Here is a 17,549-nt window from a genome sequence, read left to right as displayed (position 1 = left end):
TTCTCTTTTCGTCAATTTGTCCGCGGGTAACCGAATCCAATTGTTCGCTACCGACTGCAGAATTTCTTCGTTTCATAAAATATTTATTTGAAGTTCCTGGGATGTACTTGATATTCAACGACGGCGCCGTTATTAAACGAGACGTTTTTACGTCGCACGCTCCTCCTCTATCAGCCTCGAGATGAACCTCGACGATGCTAATAAAAAGATAATAAATATTTCAGCGTAAAACTCGTAGAGAGGAAAGTTTCTTATTTTTTATCTCGTGGAAAGTTTTTCACGAAGAAACTACGACAAACTTTCGATCTTTAGTCGTCACCCTCGTCACGAAAAGGGAAACAATTGTATTCGTACGACGAATCAAATCCAATTTAAAAGCACGCCCAAAGGTGTCACAGTGCTTAGGAGGGTCGTATTTCAAGTTGACCCACGATTGACAAATTCTCCCTACGAATCGACGACTTGATAATCTATTATCCCTGAACGTTGAATAGAATCGAGTCCGATCCGTTGCATCAGAGTTGTTCCAGCTCCATTATTTTCTTCTCCGTTTAATCGATCCGGGTATCGGTCCCGATTTAATCGTACATTTGCGTCTATCAGCCTTCGTCTTTCGAACGATCGTTTCCTTCCTGTCGATCGACCGACGAACGAACGAACGTCTGGCCATCGTACGCTTGAAAATCGAGACGTCCGATCGGATCAACTCGATCGTTGTTAGTTGACCGATCTTCTTTGGTGGCGCGCGTTTTACCGGCTCACCGACGACCGATACGAAATTACAATTGCGACTCATAAATTATTTACGAACACACGGTCCGACTCGAAGCTCCACAACCAGAGGGTGAGCGCGAGCGTGGAAGGGGTAGAAATGTGGAAGGGCTGGTAGAAAGGGTGAAAGGGAGGATCGTCGTGGATCGAGGGTGCCGCTAGTCGGGTCAAATTGCAACAAATTAACCGCGTTAATCACCCCGCGGTCCGACCAGACTTTTCCCGTCGCTGGAATAACCGGATGCCAGCCGACCGCCATTGACGGAAGCACAATTATTGACTTAGTCCGTTGGCCGAGGGAATCCTGCAGCTTTTTACGTTGAATAGCTATTCTAAATCGTTGCCCTAGTCGGGTTCGCGTTCAAATTTTTAAGCTCATTCACTCGAATCGTTCATTAACATCGATCAATTCAAATCCTGGTTATCGTATATTATTTCTATTGTTTCCATCTTTTCTTTCCGTTTATTTTTCTACAATATTTTTCCATTGTTGCTGTTTCAATTGGTTTTTTTGTTTTAGTCTATTCGTAACACAGGGCTCGATATTAAATTCATAAATATAACGCGCGCCAGATAATCCAATAAATAACACAATACAACGGAAGGGTGAAAAGTTGGTTTGTGCGTAGGTTCCGGTGGTTGGCGAAAAAAAACCGACCACTGTTTTTTAAAATCAATTAAAAGCGTCGTATAGAGTACAAAAAAATGATAATACCTATGCCGTACATCCGAAAGAGAAATTGAAGATTGATGAAGTTGGACCGATCAGTCTTGTCTTCTTGCAAAACGATGTTCCCGATAAACACGGCAAATTCGTCAGGCCATTGTTTAGCGTTATAAGGGAGGCTAAGTGCGTACGCTACTCACCGGCCCCATTGAAACGCTAAACGTGTCCCGGTGCTAATGGTGCAACTACATCAGACGTACTTTGCGCTTCCTCGTTGCCGTCATCTTAATATTTCATTAGTTACAACATACGGTACGCGCGACTTCGTGTATACTACTTCCGCTTCGACGGTAAAGCTGTTGGCACGATGGCCCGCTTTAGATCGTCGAATTGTTGCCAAACTGGCACAGCTTGGCCCAGTTCGTCGATAAAATTAACGATTAACGGGTTGCATAATTATCGATCGGTGTTTATGTACACCTTCGATTTTCGATGAATTTAGGGAAAACCTGATCTAAGCATTTCCTGGACTTTGCGGTTATTCGAAATTTTTATACCGAATTCAGAAACTTTCCTTCTTATTTCGAAAGTGTAAGAACGTTTTGCAATAGGACGTTACCATTTCGCGAATTGAATAAAACTGTTTGATGGAACAAGTTTTCCAGCGGTACGCGGCGGGTTCTGTCGACTGTCGGGAATTTTCGCGCGATATACGCCGCAAAACCGACGAACTGAACGGTAAATTTGCCGCGGACGAGCGTGCGGGATGAAAAGAGAGGCGGATAGGTCAGGGGTGAGTCGTACGGGCGGAAGGAATAACAGACTGGCAGTTCTTTCCGGACGAAAAATGCCTCGATTCCTTTCAGTTCGTTTCGCGTATCGGAATATCATGAAACAGACTTCTGGCTCCGGTTGTTTGGGGTGCGGTGACGCCATGGCACCAGAGGAACGGCACTATTCGAGAAATGGCAAACGCGCGCAACGGGAGACAGAGGTAGGGGCTGTTAGAAGAGGGTGGCGAGGAGATCCGGCAGTGAGTGCTACTGTCGCTTCGTTGTTTGACCGTAAAGTCGGAATCGAAGAATGCGCTACTCTATCAGCAGTAAACTTTTGCGTACTTTTCCACCCCGCGAAATGCCTCGACACTCCTACATTCGTGCTTCGTCTAGCTTTAACTACACCTGCCGAATCGCACACTCTTACATCACCTTCTCAAACTCGTGCTTTTTGCTACGGGAACACCTCACACGCTGACATTTTTCCAAATACTCGTATTCTGATGTTTTTAAGGGAAAATTTTCATCAACATTGTTGCGTTAATTCGCATAAGGGAAGGAATAAGAAGAAACAGGAGAGCATCGAGGAGGGGGTGAAAAAACGGCGACAAAGAGGAATGAAGAGTTAGTCCAGCAAGTAGAGGGTGTCGCAAAACGATATATCGATAATCGATTTTCGCGAAATCGACTGACAACGGGTTGACACGAGAGAGCGATACCTCTTTATTACTTCACGAACGCTTATATATTATTCAACCGCCTAATTTATCGTCGCAGAGCGTGCATTTTGCACGTTCGCACGTTTCTTTCCGTGGAACGGCGACAAATTGCGTTGTGAATTGAACAGAACGTCTATCGAAATCAATTTTCGATCAAGCCTTCGAGGATTTAAAACGCCGTATCTTGTGGTTTCGATCGTTTCACAGGACCTGTTTCTCGTGTAACGAAATTTTATCATCTCGGTAGCAAGGAAAAAAATCACTCGGTCCGTACGGAAAGTGGATGGCGACGTTTTTAAAAAGAAAACCCCGAGCAAATCAAAGAGACGGAACGCGTCTCTGCATAAGTAATGCACATCGTTTGCGAATCGCGATGTAAACTGGCGCACCGATATATCGCTCGTATCCATCCTCGCTGCCGGGCTCAAAGGTCTTGTGTACGAAATGACTCGTCGTCTCTCCCCAGGGATGATCCTGCTCCTCCCCTTACAGTATTTTCACTTCGTCTTCTGATGCGTTTCTTCGAGATTTCCTACAAATCGTACGCGAGCACGAATAAAATCGATAAACGATGAAATTAAGTACGAGTTTGCTCATTAATTTCCTAAACTCACCGATTTGGAAACGAACAAACACCAGTCTCGTTGGCGCACAATTTTCATTCTACTCTGAGAAAAATCATCTCTAACAGATGACAGTAATCAATTCAATGGTAAACAGTGTTATCCGTCGATATGGATTGAAAGCACATTCCAAGAGAATATCGGAAAATGAACAAATAGAGAAACGAGAGAAAGAAAAACATCGACCAATGGATTTCTACCCCGAAAAAAAACATCAGCTAAAGGTTTCCTCATCAGTTATCCAACTTTCGTTGGCCGTTGAAACCACGGAAACAACGAATACGGTCTCGTAAAGTGGCCGCTAGGAAATATGATAAAAATAGACACGCGGAACGATAGTCCGGGTCAAAACAATAGCCCGATGTAGTATACGAACTATTATAAATTTCGTTGCAATCCGTATTTTCACCCGTTGTACGTACAATCGAACAGTCGACATAATAACACTTGGACGTTGACCGTAAATTTACCATCCAGGATATCTAGCACGGGCTAAAACCGCTATTGGTATTCTCTTCGGGTAGAATCCCAAATCCCAACCCCGTTCTCTCTTATATGCCCGTATTCACTGGCACAGAATCTGTTCCCGGTTCAACGGGTCTCTCTTACCCTTACATAAGTCTTCTCTCTTTCCCTCGCGGAAGGTTCGTGCTCATTCTCCGTGGTAATCAGACGCTTCTGGGTTTCCTAATTACCGAACCTCGCGTGCCCGATGTATTCTTCGAGGAGAAATTTTGCTACAGAGGACCATTCTTTGCTGTAGTGACCGACTAACCGGCGAAAAGAGAATAAACGAGGGCGGTACTCTCTCCGTTTATTGGCTACGCGAATGAATTTGTAAACGGGAACGAAAACGCGCCCCGGCTTCTATGGTTGCAAGCGCATCGATCAACCTGATCAAGCCCGATCCTCTGTTGATTAAACTCCGCTGCCGGAAGTTTTCGCGTTAGATCGTATTACTGGTTCGCGACTGTTCGCGCTTCGTTGACTTTCGCGCGACGACGCGTACGTTCGTCGCATCGCGACAACCTGCAGCCGACAAACTTTCGAACGAGTGTTTAGCAAGCTACGTTGCAAACTTTTCGTATACGTGTACATGTACGTGCACGTAGAGGAGGTGAGACTGGTACGCGAGGTCGTCCCGGAAGGTGAACGTCGTTGGTTTCAGCGTTCGATCAACGTACAGGTGCCTGACTACACGTAGATATTTCTACTGTTACGGTCAAAGTGTGACGGTAATGGAAAACGAGTCATAACAGCAGTCAGCGCAGAAGACGAAGGGTTGTCTCGGAAATCACGTACCGCGAATCCGATGGCAACATTTGTTGCGGCAACGAATATCTCCATGTCGTTGGATTTTACGTAGCACCGCGAAACAATGGATCAAATGGGAATCATCGCGTTATTTTATTGTCAATGGTTCCATGTCGTTCCATATTTATATTATTTATGAAATTTTCGACAGACGTAATACCAACCGGACGTGACAAATATTTCCTTCTCACAGCTAGACATATTTTAGAATATTTTAGTGGAATACGTTACCTATGGAATAATTAAGGGACGCACAGGAATTGGCAGAATTCAATGTAATGGATCCGACAGTTTTTCGAAAATATCTCGAAATGTTCAAAATGTTGATTTCTACGACATATTTAAAAATCATCGAAATCGGAGGTGCCGTCCATAATCTAAATAACTACCGAAATGAAGCTCGTTCATGCGGAATAACAAGCCTTCGAGTTAATCAGCGTAAACGGTGGTGGCAAACTTCCGAAGAAACGCGTCCTGATTCATGACCGTGAACAACGAAACTAGACCAGGGACAAGAAATTCGATGCCAATTTGGATGAAGGGTCCCTCGATGAAGGATCGATCGAAATACCAGCGTAGACCGGTTGGCTAACGGACACTAAAGGCGTCGCGTGGAAATCCCTAAGTCATCTGTAGCAGGAATCGTCTTGAATCTCGAAGACTTTAGACTCGCTTCGCTAGATAATGCGGCTGCGTCGCGTCGGCACGCTTAGAATCCCGCCAAGTTCTTGCTCGTTCGGTATACTCCTCTCCGCTCAAGAGGAACTCCCGAAATTACCAGCATTACTATGGACAAAGACTGGCCGGCCAAAGTTTCGATTTCCGACGATCCAACCAGGGATACTGGTGTTCTCCAATTAAGAATCTCAAGATCGTAAAATCAGATCGGTTAAATTAACTCGATCGATGCTGGCTGTTATATCGTTATCCAGGATAACCTGTCCGCGTCACGAAAGCAGACCTTTTCAAGACAATCCGAACAAATGACGACACTCGTGTCGAAAATAATCCGGCACGTTCTCGAAGCTGTTTTCCTGAGAAATTGAACGTCGTCTGAACGATGGCCTCCTGACCCTTCCCAAAATATATCCTTGGAATAACATCGCGACAGTTGTACAAAGTGACGTTGATTCTTCTATATTCGGCAAAGATCAAAATTCCTTGCAATTACTAATTCATTAATACTATGCAATAGAAATTAGCAAAAAAGTAAAGGTCGACTCGTTTCTAGAACAACAAGGTTTACCTTTTCTTCTCGCCCGTTCATCGGAAATTCCATGAATTATCAAGCCAGCAGCGTATAAATATAAAATAGCAGGTAGATTGCAAATACAGAAGTACGCGTATCAGACGGATACACGTAAGTTTGTCACAATGACACATCACCGTAATGAAAGCACGAAGTGACAAGCCTCCTTCTCCTTTCTCACCGTATCTTCGCTTCCACCGATTCTCCTTTTCGGACGCGAGGATACGAATGCGATTTTCCTCTCGCCTCGTTTCCCTTCCCTTCTTCCATCTTACGTCTTCGAACACGTTCGCGTTCGTGTCGCGTCTTATAAATCATGGTTTACCTTTGTTTCCGCGAATGCAGTCTGGAAAACACGAGCCAATCGGATACGTCGATGGAAATCCTATTCGCTGTTAGAATCTCTCTGTTACGGGTAATTGAACCATCTATACTATATAGCATATATCGTAAACTATGTATTCCATGCTATATGAGACGAGACCAAAAGGTAGGAGCGACTGAAATTTGAAAGACGTAAACGAAGATTTGCAACAATCGTTGAACTAAAGTTACTCAAGTTTTCCTCTTTATCGAAGTAACCGCTTCTAATTGTAAGATAAGTGGAGGCAACGCACCCTAAGCACCAAACATTTCATATAATCCGTGCACAGCTCTCGTAATAATGAACTGTCGCGATGTTGTAACCCCTTCTGAAACTACTTGCAACTTAACAGGCCGAACTTAACCATGGTTGAGGATTCTTCGGAAGGAAGTCCTGGGCATAGATCGTCACCGTTCTAACGACACCTGGGTGCGTCGTTAAGAGTTCGCCGACACGAAGGTGCCACCGAATGCGCAAACGAGCGGAAAAGGATAGACAAACGGTATGACAAGACGAAACGGTGCAAGAGAGAACGAGAGTGACTTGTGGGAGCGTCGAATAGGGTGAAATCGAGAAGGGACGGGTGGAGGACACGAAGGGAGAACCAGGGGTGGGCTCATGCATATGCCACAATCTCATTTGACTGCATAATCACATTCTGGCCCAGAGGGATCAGCCGTGTCAACAAGTTACATATTTTTCCGTAAAGCTTCATCCTTTTTATACGCTCGGCGCGGTGTCGCGGCTCGCGATCCATTGTCTCGTCGACCACGATTTCCTCGCTAATTCGTGACAATTGTTCAATCCTCCCCTAGATACGTGTCTGCTCGGGGGATTGCAAAGATACGCACTTTAATAGAGTTCTCTGATCGCCGTGTTTGAAACAAAAAGAAGCGTTTATTAGAAATTAAACTTTCATCTGTCGATAAATCGAAATCGTCTGAAAGTTTACCTTCAATATTTTTCATGACGTCGAAAGCGAAAGAGTTTATCAGGTTTGTATTAGGGTCCACAAGTGGAATTGTTTCTCAACGCGGTTATTGTGTCCAAAAGGACTACTCGTGATTGTTTGCCGCTTGTATTGTAACGCGTTTTAAGCCGATTCATTATTTCGTTATTGAATTTACATGTTGGCAAGCGTCGACCGAGCGAATCGAACGATTTTATTTTGTACCTGTTCATATAATATTTAAATTAAAATTTAGAAAAAAAAGACAAAATAAAAGAGTACTCCTGTTTTCCATGGTTGTTTTTAAATTCCTTTTCATCTATAAATGGAGCTTTTAACGAGAATTTTAAACACACCGGTTGAAACAGTTTTTCCATCGTATATTGCGGTTCTGTGATTTTACCACGAATGCACGCATTGCGATTTTACCCCTTTCCCTGCCCGTTCGTTTGTTTAATAGCAAATGTAGCAGCCACGGACATGCGTACGAAAAAGAAGAGGAACATTAGAATCCATGCTTCCAAATAGATACAAGTGTATTAAAAGACAGTCGGAGAAGACGGATCTTACATTCGAAGCCGTGGATAACCTACATACGAACAAGATCGAAAAACGAGGTCACTTCCGTCCAAACTACGACTTTGATTCGCCTCTTTTCGTATAATATTCCGGGTTGCTTTCTGGCAATCATACTGAACAAACTTTGCTTACATACTCTATCGAAAGAAAGTTTGAAGGGATGTCCATATTTTGAGATAAAATGATGAAACTGGGGTTTTGGAAATAATTTCGATCTTCTCGACGAGTCTATCCCTACTGTTCGATACTTCTAGTGTTATTAGATCATCGGTATGTGACGTCTAGTAGATTTCAATACACAAGCAGTTTACACCGGGGATTGCTGGTTCAGATTCCATTTGTTCCGCCTGTCACTTCATGACGTATGTACGTACGTTCCATCCAGCTCGACGTTCGCTCTACCATTTCCGTAACGTATTACAACGCTTTATATATCACATGTATTACACGCAAGCGAGCCTTGCTGCATCTCCTCTCGAACAGCTCAAGTAAATGCAAACTATCGTGCCGGTAGCATCGAACCTTACGAAATATCGCTGGAAATTTTTCATCGGGCCTCCTTCCGTGTCCTTCGGCCTCGTTCGATGTTCATAAAAGCAGAGAGAAAAATGTGGAAAGCAGCAATCGATGGATGAAAAGAAAGGTGGTGGTTCGATGGAAATTTGTTGAGTTGCTTTTCGCGAGTGATAGGGGAAGCAATTCGCCTACGTGTCGGCAAACATGCTACGTAACATCATGAAATTTCGAAGATGCCCGATTGGAGACACCGACAGCGTTACCCTCCCGAACATCCCTCGTAACATAAACAAGGGTAGCTGCTCGCTCCCTCGAGGCTTCTAGAGCCACTGAACGCAAGAGGAGAGTTTACCGGACGCGAGTCCTCTGAACCACCTCGCCAAACATCGTTAATTAACCCCACTACACGAGGACGTTGTTGTTTAAATAACATACCATAGCGATTACTTTCGTGTCACGAAACTTTTAGCAAGGTACGCAAATTCTATTCTATGAGGAAAACACTAGGAACACAGCTCGGTCACCGAATAAACTGGATCGACGGAAAAGATCAAGAAAGAAGAGTTATTTCCTTAGCGGGGTGAGAGATCGTGATGGAGAGGAACGTTTCACTTATCTCACGATCACTTAGAAAGCAATCCTCTGCGTGCTGGTTGCACCCCTGTCTGGCAAGATTGCATATCTTCGTTGCACAGCATTTGCCAGGAAATCCCTCGACGATGGCGTTAATAACGTAGCTGGAAGATGTACGTATGGTTTTTCCAACTACCTGCCTATTTCGCTCTTCCCTTTTTCTCTCCTTTCCCATTGCTACGTATCTCGTGTCCGTTTTCCCTAACCCTCACGACGCGACTTCTACGTCCTTCCTTTTCCTCTATGGTACACACCGCATATCAGGACGTGAGTGCTCCACGACCACGTAGCTAATTATCCCCAAGAGCGTACGGGGCTGAAGGTGATCTATTCGCGGCTAGGAAATTTCTACGAGTGAGAGAAGGCTTCGGTAGATGGTGAAACGGCAGGGAGGAGATAGCAAGAGGACCGAGGAGAAGGAGATACTGGTTTTCGCGGAATGCAAATGAGAGGTGTAAGAAGGACAGGACTCGTTTGAAAGGAAGAAAGATGGAGAAATAGAAGGAGAAGGAAGGTAGGGAAGTCGGACTCTGTCTAACGTTCTAAGGGACCCGGGTTGGAACTACCCTCGACGCTGGAGAAGGGGCCAAGGGAGGAATGAGAGATGTAAGGTAATTAAAGCGAACGTGCACCACCTTGTAGGAGATTTAAAAGCTCGTAACTTTTTATGATTTACATTCCTTTCATTTAGTCGCACGTTCCTACGGATAGACTCCTACTACCGTTCCACCCTTCTCAAACCTCTCTTACTATTTCTTTTTCACTTTTCTTCTCCCCTTCTTTCGTTCTACCTTGCAATCTGGAGATTACTAGCGACAAGTTTGCCCCGTGTCGCGAAACGCGACTTCTCTACTCGAGATCTTTCCTTTGCAGACGTTGCTCGATCGAGATTAATTCAATATCCTCTTCTTGTACGTTCGATCGATAATTAACTTCTTCTTCTTTTCCTTCTCGTTCTCCTATTACGAACGTGGTGTTCCAGCTTGCTGGAATTATTGACGACATATCGTTGAACGATCGAGAAGAAGCTTTTAATCAGATGACTCTCAATCGTAAACGAGTAATTTCATCGACTTGATTGTCTGCTCGAAACACGATAAATCGAGCCTGTTTCACGAAACATTAATCTAGAGACTTTTCACTGGAAAACGTGACTGAATTCCTCGTCCAAGATGTACGTCCGTGCGCCGCCAGTGGTAAATAGGTGCTTATTGCAACGCTTAATCGCGACATCAGGCAACTAATGTCGGCAACCAGATTCGTCCCAACTCCGAAGTTTACCAACGTGACGGTTGCATCGTGTACCGTCTCTCTGTATCGCTTCTTCCACCAATACGGACGGAAGTTGGTTGAGCGAAGCCTCCTGATGATTTCACGACTGGCCCCTTCCCTCGATGCCGTCGCATAACTGGGATTAATCATGAGCACGCTATGCGGTTGGAAACTTAGGCTAAGACGATATCGGATTCTATTATATTATATGGCTTGTACACAGATAAATCAGTAAGGAAACGAGGCTCGCGTTTGTCACGCGTAACACAACGATACGAGAAGGAAATTAGGCACGAGGACCAACTTTACTTTGCCAACTTCCGACCTCGTCCTTTTCTTCCTCCATAGAAAGTTAGTTCACCGAAGATCGACACAGACGTCTATTTCAAAGACAATGGGAATATTAGAGATGCTCTGTGAACACGGTTTGCCCAGTTATCGATTAACTCGAGCGCACCACGACGACAATAAGCCGGCATCGAACACAGTGGCTAGGATATGTGCTCGATCGGCGATTCACAGTATTACCGGTGCTCCTCGCGTGTAAATGACCGTGTTAACGAATTTATCGTCCGCCAAGGTGTAGAATTGAACCCCGGTTAACGGACACACGGATCAAAAGACAATCTTGTTCTCCGATTTGTCTCTGTTTATATAACAACGATTGTCAGCGTTTTATAAACAAAATTTGTGGTTTTGATATGACAGGAACATAAAAAACAAAACAAAAAATAGGAAATACGAGATCGAAGTAACGAAACGCGGGAGGATGGATTTGTCGGAGAACCAGCGACGATCGGGTCTTTCCATTCGTCATTAAAATATGCATCGATGCACGTTCGGGCCGAATGAATCACCAATCGCGGAACCGTTTTTCCAATTTCCCACGAACCGTGTCTGCAGAGATTTACGCGCGGCATCGAGTCACACCGTAAATTCGAGGAGAACGTTCGGAGATGGCGAAGAATGGAGTAGCTGGTCCTGCTGTACGGATATTGTCAGCAATCTTGTTGTGACTTATCGGGACCAATTAAACAATCCCACCTCTATTGCGATTGTTCAAGAAGGTTTGATCAGCAAATTATCTCAAAGAAATAATTTCATACGATAAAATTCATTTTTACACTCTGATTGATTTGTAACCCCAAATCGACACGATACAAAGCCCTGCCTTCTTGTTGCAAAAACTTATCTTATTATTTAGCCATGGCTTCCTCTAATTCGATTGTATCGCTAGAAATGTGGGCTGGGCTAAGAGTATTGGATGATAAATAAAAGAATAAATTGATCAACTGTACGTCCGTAAAGATAGGTTATCGGTGAAAGATGAACTACTCTCTTAGCGAACCATTTGTCTCGAGAAATAATGGAGAACCTTGGATGGCCGACGGCAGTTAACTGAATAAATATTATTACCCAAGAGACCGTGGAACGGATTCATCCTTAATTTAATCTCGTCAAAACAGTATAACGACGATCGTGTAACTTCGTTAATGTCGCTGAATAATTGGACACTCTGTACAAACAGCAAAAAGTGAAATGACCAGAGGTAACCGTGCTCCGTCCGTGAGACGGTCGGCTCGGTTGCCGACCGTGCCAATATTTAGTTTTAATTCTACCCCATAAATTTCAGGGCTTATTAAAAATTGCTGTGATTTATGGCTTTGTTAAAAATACCAAGACGATAAATTTGACTGACGGAAAGGGGTCACGCGCGTCAAAATGTCCTTATCGATTTTATCGTCACGGTTCAACTACGTATTCGCCAGTCTCTATCTCTGGATTGGGAACCTTAACCTTTCCGTTGCTATCCGCGGCTGTATTAATTCCGAAAATTCGTTTTATAATATTATTTATTATATCTTTCAATGAATTTTATCATGCTTACGCGTTGTTGCGTGAAAATCTTCGACAACGAAAAGGTTAAACTGATCGAAGGGAACGCAAAGGAAATCCGTCACGTAATATCCGATCTAGCTTCTATCTGCTGACCCCGCTACTTCGTACAACCTTCTCGAACTGGTTCGAACATAAGAGGCAGGGTATATTACCGGCAGCTTAAAGCAAGCCCTTATACCGCCAACGTAATCCCAATCTTCTCTCCTTTCCGTCGACCTGTCAGCCGGGTTAACCGAGCGGCGAATTAATTAAACTTCTATTTACGATATCGATGAATCAGCGATATTCCACGGGAGCGTCTGCCGGTTACCAATGCTTAAGAAGCAACGTAATAAATTTTCAAAAACTACTCCGCCCAAGTGCTTACCTTTCCTTTTTCTCAATGGCTCGGTTCGCGGGCTCGCTCGCACCGCTTTTCTCGATTATCACCGTTTGTTCCTTACATAATAAAAAGATCGTTGTAACATGAGGGAGGGACCGAACGTCGGTGATAAAATACCAGCGAACATCATATCGGAAGGAATGGCCGTGCTCTTATTGGCTCTCTAGCCGATTAATGTCAATGAAAGTCGATGGAAGTCGATTTCGGAACGGGAAAAAGAAGGTTTTCTTGTACCAAAGACTAATCCATTATAACGTCTGCTGATCAGACGAATGAAAAAGAAGTCTTTCCTGTCTTTCGAACTGATAGGAAACTCCAAGAATAATGTTCGTGGGTTAAATATAAACGAACTCTGTTAGATGTATCGTTACTTTTTCTTGTTAAAAGAATCCATTCGTTCAACTTGACAAAAGACTCGGCGTTTTGACAAATAACACTCGAGCAACACTTGGAATTTTCTTAAACTCCCTCTTTCCTGGTGGCTGGTGAATTTTAATATAAATATGGCAGCCGTGTAACGAGCAAACCACAGACGAAATAGCGCAAGGGTAGCGACTGTTAATCACGCCTGGCCGCCGCACAACCACGGCATACGAGAACTGCGGGTATTTTGCAACGCTCCGTGGAATATGCGCCATGACCTGAGGGATTTTCAGACTAGCCAGAATCATTGATCGGTGATTTGCATCGTGAAAAGAAAAACGAAATGAAAAAAAAAAAAATTACAACAATCTATTGCCAAAATTATCCAACTGTAACGAACTAGAAAAATGTTTTCGACATTATAATTTCAATGAATTTCCAATGCCTCTGCAGCTGCTGCAACAAATAATATATTTGTGGAAAAAAAATGATGTGCGCGTAACAAAAATGGAAATAAGCCAACTGACCCAAACCTCCCCACTTTCCTCTACATTGAGAATATTAAACTTCGTTCGATGGCAAATACGCGGAGGATGGAAAGGGAGGACGAGGAAAAATTTTTCGTTTAAACGGTTTTCAAGCTAATCCTAGATCGACGGCCGTTTCGAAAGTATATTGAAAACGCTGAATCGATACTCTGCTCGCGTACTCCGATTCGACGATAATAACCACAACGAATTCCCGTGCAGCCTCGAAACGCCGGCGTAGATCATCCGCGAATCGAGAGGAGTAATCTATTTTCCAGCGACCCAGCAACATTTTGTCGCGACGGGATGAAAGCGTAGGGGCGAGAAATTTGTATCTGTCGTCGAGAACGATAGGAATCGAAGCGGCAACCTGGTTATGACGAAAGAAAGCATCGTGAAATTTCCGCAACGGGAACAGACGGAGGGGCAGGTTGGCAAGGGAGGAAAGAAGGAGGAAGAAAAAGAGAATTTCTCACAGAGAACAAAGTACGCTCGCAGGAACAAAGAAAGAAAGGGGAAACAAGAAGTATGTTTAATGTCTGGTACCCTCTTAATAAAATCCCTCGCGCTCCAAGAAATATCGTGAATAGAAGTTCCGAGAGGCTGGTGCTTAACAGGAAACCAACGGCCCGATGACAACGGGGACAAACATTGCCGAAGATTTTAGCCAGAGTAACGAATTATTAACCCGTTCGTCGACCGTGCGACGATTAGCTCGTGCAAAGAATAAAAATCCCTGTCAGCCCCCGAGATATTTCTGTTTTAAAGCGCGTTATTTTTTTATTTTTGCTGCTACCTCGTGCTAGCGTCAAGTCGTTGTTTTTTATATTTTACTAGGAACAATATCGTGTCACCAGGACGTATGGTGATTTGATCCTGGCACGCACACGTGTATACCCCCTGTGCTCTATACCAGCCTGTGTACTGCTCTAATAATATACCGGGTGTCCGTAAAATCCGTGAACCGCAGGTACCGCACGATCCGACACAGGTGACGCGCAGCTAGTATTCGGCTAGGCGGAGCGAGCCGGCCAAACCACCGAACCCTCGTTCTGTTCGGCTAATTTACTTTTTGTATTTTCCGTTTAAATTGACCGACCGTGCCGGATAGGTGCTTTTCCAGCCCCGGTCGAAAACCTCGTTCCTCCATTCGCGACCAGCGAAGCTTCACTAACCGTGAATGCCAATCCTTCGTCCACCGCGAGGCGACATCCTTTTTTTTCATTTCCAGCTTCGTTCCACCATCCCTTTTTTCGCTCTTTTCCCTCCCCTCCGTCCAGTTGGCTTCATTCGTTTACCCGTCCCTTCTCGTTCTCTACCTTTCCCGCATTTTTTTCCCGCGCACCCTCTTTGTCGCGCGACAGCCGCGCCGGACCAGCGAGTTTCCGGTCAAATTTTCCCGGCGGACGTAATCGTTCCCATTCGAAAAGGGCAGGCGCGATTCCCTTTGCCCTTTGATGGAATCGACAGACTTCCATCCCCTCGCCCCTGCTTTCTCGTCGTCGCGAGTCTTCCTTTTTTTGTTTTTTTTTTTTTGTTTTTCGTTTTCTACCGGATGGAAAACAGGAAACCCGTAACGCGGCTACTGTTGCATCGACTTCCGAGTAAAATACGAGCCCGCTTTTCCAACGACTGACAGATGTTGCGCGTTGTTTACCGCGATCGAGAGAAACGTTTATAGTGTGCGATTCCAGAGACAACAGTCACGTTGTAGAATCGTTCAGTCGTGATTTTCTACCTTCAATCGATTACGATGTTAACGCGAATAACTTCGTATCGAGAGGGATAATAGGAGTCCCGCTACGATCACGATCGACCAATAGGATTTTCATGCAATTTGAGAGGAAAAACTTCGAATGAATCCAACCATTTCTCCGCCGTTGATGACCCGAATTAGAGGACTATTCAACTTTGTGAACCAATCGATACACAAATTACGAAAGCTGAAAGGATTGGTGATCGAATTCTCTAATTCTCAATATTTTACTAATATTATTACTGCAGAATATCAGGTTTTACGAGGGTTGACGGATTAATGAATTGTCGAACCGAAATTAAATCATAATAAAATGTTGATTATTAAATTTATCCATTATTTATTAGTCGACGAAGATACTCCAGCAATGGTATCGAACTTCTTATCATAGGTCAAAGAAAGAAGTACTCGTTCGTTCAGTTATCAGGGAATCGTCGCTGAAAGAGCAAACGAAAAGTAACAGCAAAATAGAGTCACGAAGTTGGGAACGTGCTTTTCGATTTCGCTAAGTGCATTTCTAAGTTTGGAACCGAGTAACGAGTGCACCGGACGTTGTGTCGTCTTTAATTCAATGAGATGACACGAACAGAAAATTTCGTGCCCTTTAAATATCATCCTATAAAGTTCTATCATTTTCAATTCATCGTATAACCAGCACGATTAAACTAATCACTAGAATCAGTCTGACAATGATCGGTAATTTCATTATCGGAACGATTGATCCATTCTAATATAATCCTGACCGCGTCTCCGAAACGATTCAGTAGCAAAATGAAAAAATTGCATCTAAAATATGTTTGATTGAGTTCGATTATTGAATAAAATACCGAAAAATAATTAGTTAGTTCGTTTTAGTGGTCGATATCGTTTCAAAAAATAAAAGCATTCTATTTTCCGATTCATCGAAGCGTGTATGTCGATTGCGTACAAAAACCTGTACATCCCCATATACGAATTTGAATCAGTGAAAGCAAATAAAAAATATGATTTCGCAAAGTTGAACAAACACCTATCAATTCGTGGAAGCGTGAAAGAATGAACAATCGCGTAATTCATTGAAGAACCCGGAGATGGCTAATTATCGAGCCGACGTTTTATTAATGCCCGTTAACCGCGATCGCAGGTTTTGTAAATGAGGCCAGGAGGATAGGGGAACGATCACGATATTTGCCGCGCTAACGTATACATTTGCGGCGGCGAGCAGCGGACCCGTCAGTTGTAAAATGCTAAACAAACCGAGGGTGTCCGTTCAAATAACGTGGCCGGCCAGCGTCACTAAATAACCGCTCGAACAAGCAGGCCGGCCTTGTTTTCCCAAAAACCGTTCGACTTTCCCAGCCTCCTCCACGCTCCACGTCTATTTTCCGGATTTCTAAATTAACGCCGCTATTCATTCTACCCGAAACTGGTTATTTCTCTCGTCCAACGTATGAATCCGTTCTGAATTGTAATTTCGTGGTCTCTTTTGTTACTGATGGATATAGCTTACTCATCGTGCCTGCGTTTTAAAATGGAAGCGAAGAAATAAGAATCGAAGCCGATACATCGTTAATTGGATTAATTATAATTGTATTTTAATAAACAAACTGAGATCAATATAGATTAATAATATAATAATAGATTAATTATAATCAATATAGATTAATAGACATTTATTTCTACCTTCTGTTCCCAATTAATCCTATTTTTACACCGAACGATTTAATTCCTAATTAACGAACGAAAGAAGTAATTGATGTTCCGACAAATTCTCCTTCAGAATAGTGGAGAATTTTCCGATCACGAGCTCGAAACAATCCAAACACGCGATACGTGATTCCATTTTATTTAGAAAGAACTATCCGCCTCTGCCTCTCTATCGGCCGAAACTTTGGTCCGCCAGCGAAACTGAAACTTAACGTATCCCAAAGTTGGCGAGGAAATCCGGGGAGGGAAGCAACGTCGTTTCTTGCTCCGATGGTATTTCGGATGCAGCCACGACAAACGAGAACACCAGTAGACACCTAGACACTTTGAGAGAAGGCCCAAAGGTGGTGTAGGAGAAGAAAAAAAAAGAAAGCAAAGGTTGAGGTGCACTCGTGTCTCGCGCCAGGATCCCGAAACGTGACCGGACTCCTGACATGCGCGTACTTCCAAAGGAGTACCAACGAGCATCCTCTTTGGCTTGCTTTGACACCGACCTCCACGATC

At 43.8% G+C, this 17,549-nt stretch overlaps 1 protein-coding gene across 3 annotated transcripts in view; it reads right to left on the bottom strand.

The window, feature by feature from the left end:
• Positions 1-17,549, bottom strand: part of Scgdelta (sarcoglycan delta) — a 159,207-nt gene that overhangs the window by 102,512 nt on the left and 39,146 nt on the right. The window lies entirely within an intron of this gene.

The sequence above is a fragment of the Osmia lignaria genome, chromosome 15 (genome assembly GCF_051020975.1).
Source record: "Osmia lignaria lignaria isolate PbOS001 chromosome 15, iyOsmLign1, whole genome shotgun sequence".
Taxonomy (NCBI): Eukaryota; Metazoa; Arthropoda; class Insecta; order Hymenoptera; family Megachilidae; genus Osmia; species Osmia lignaria.
This window is presented reverse-complemented; position numbering and strand designations above follow the sequence as displayed.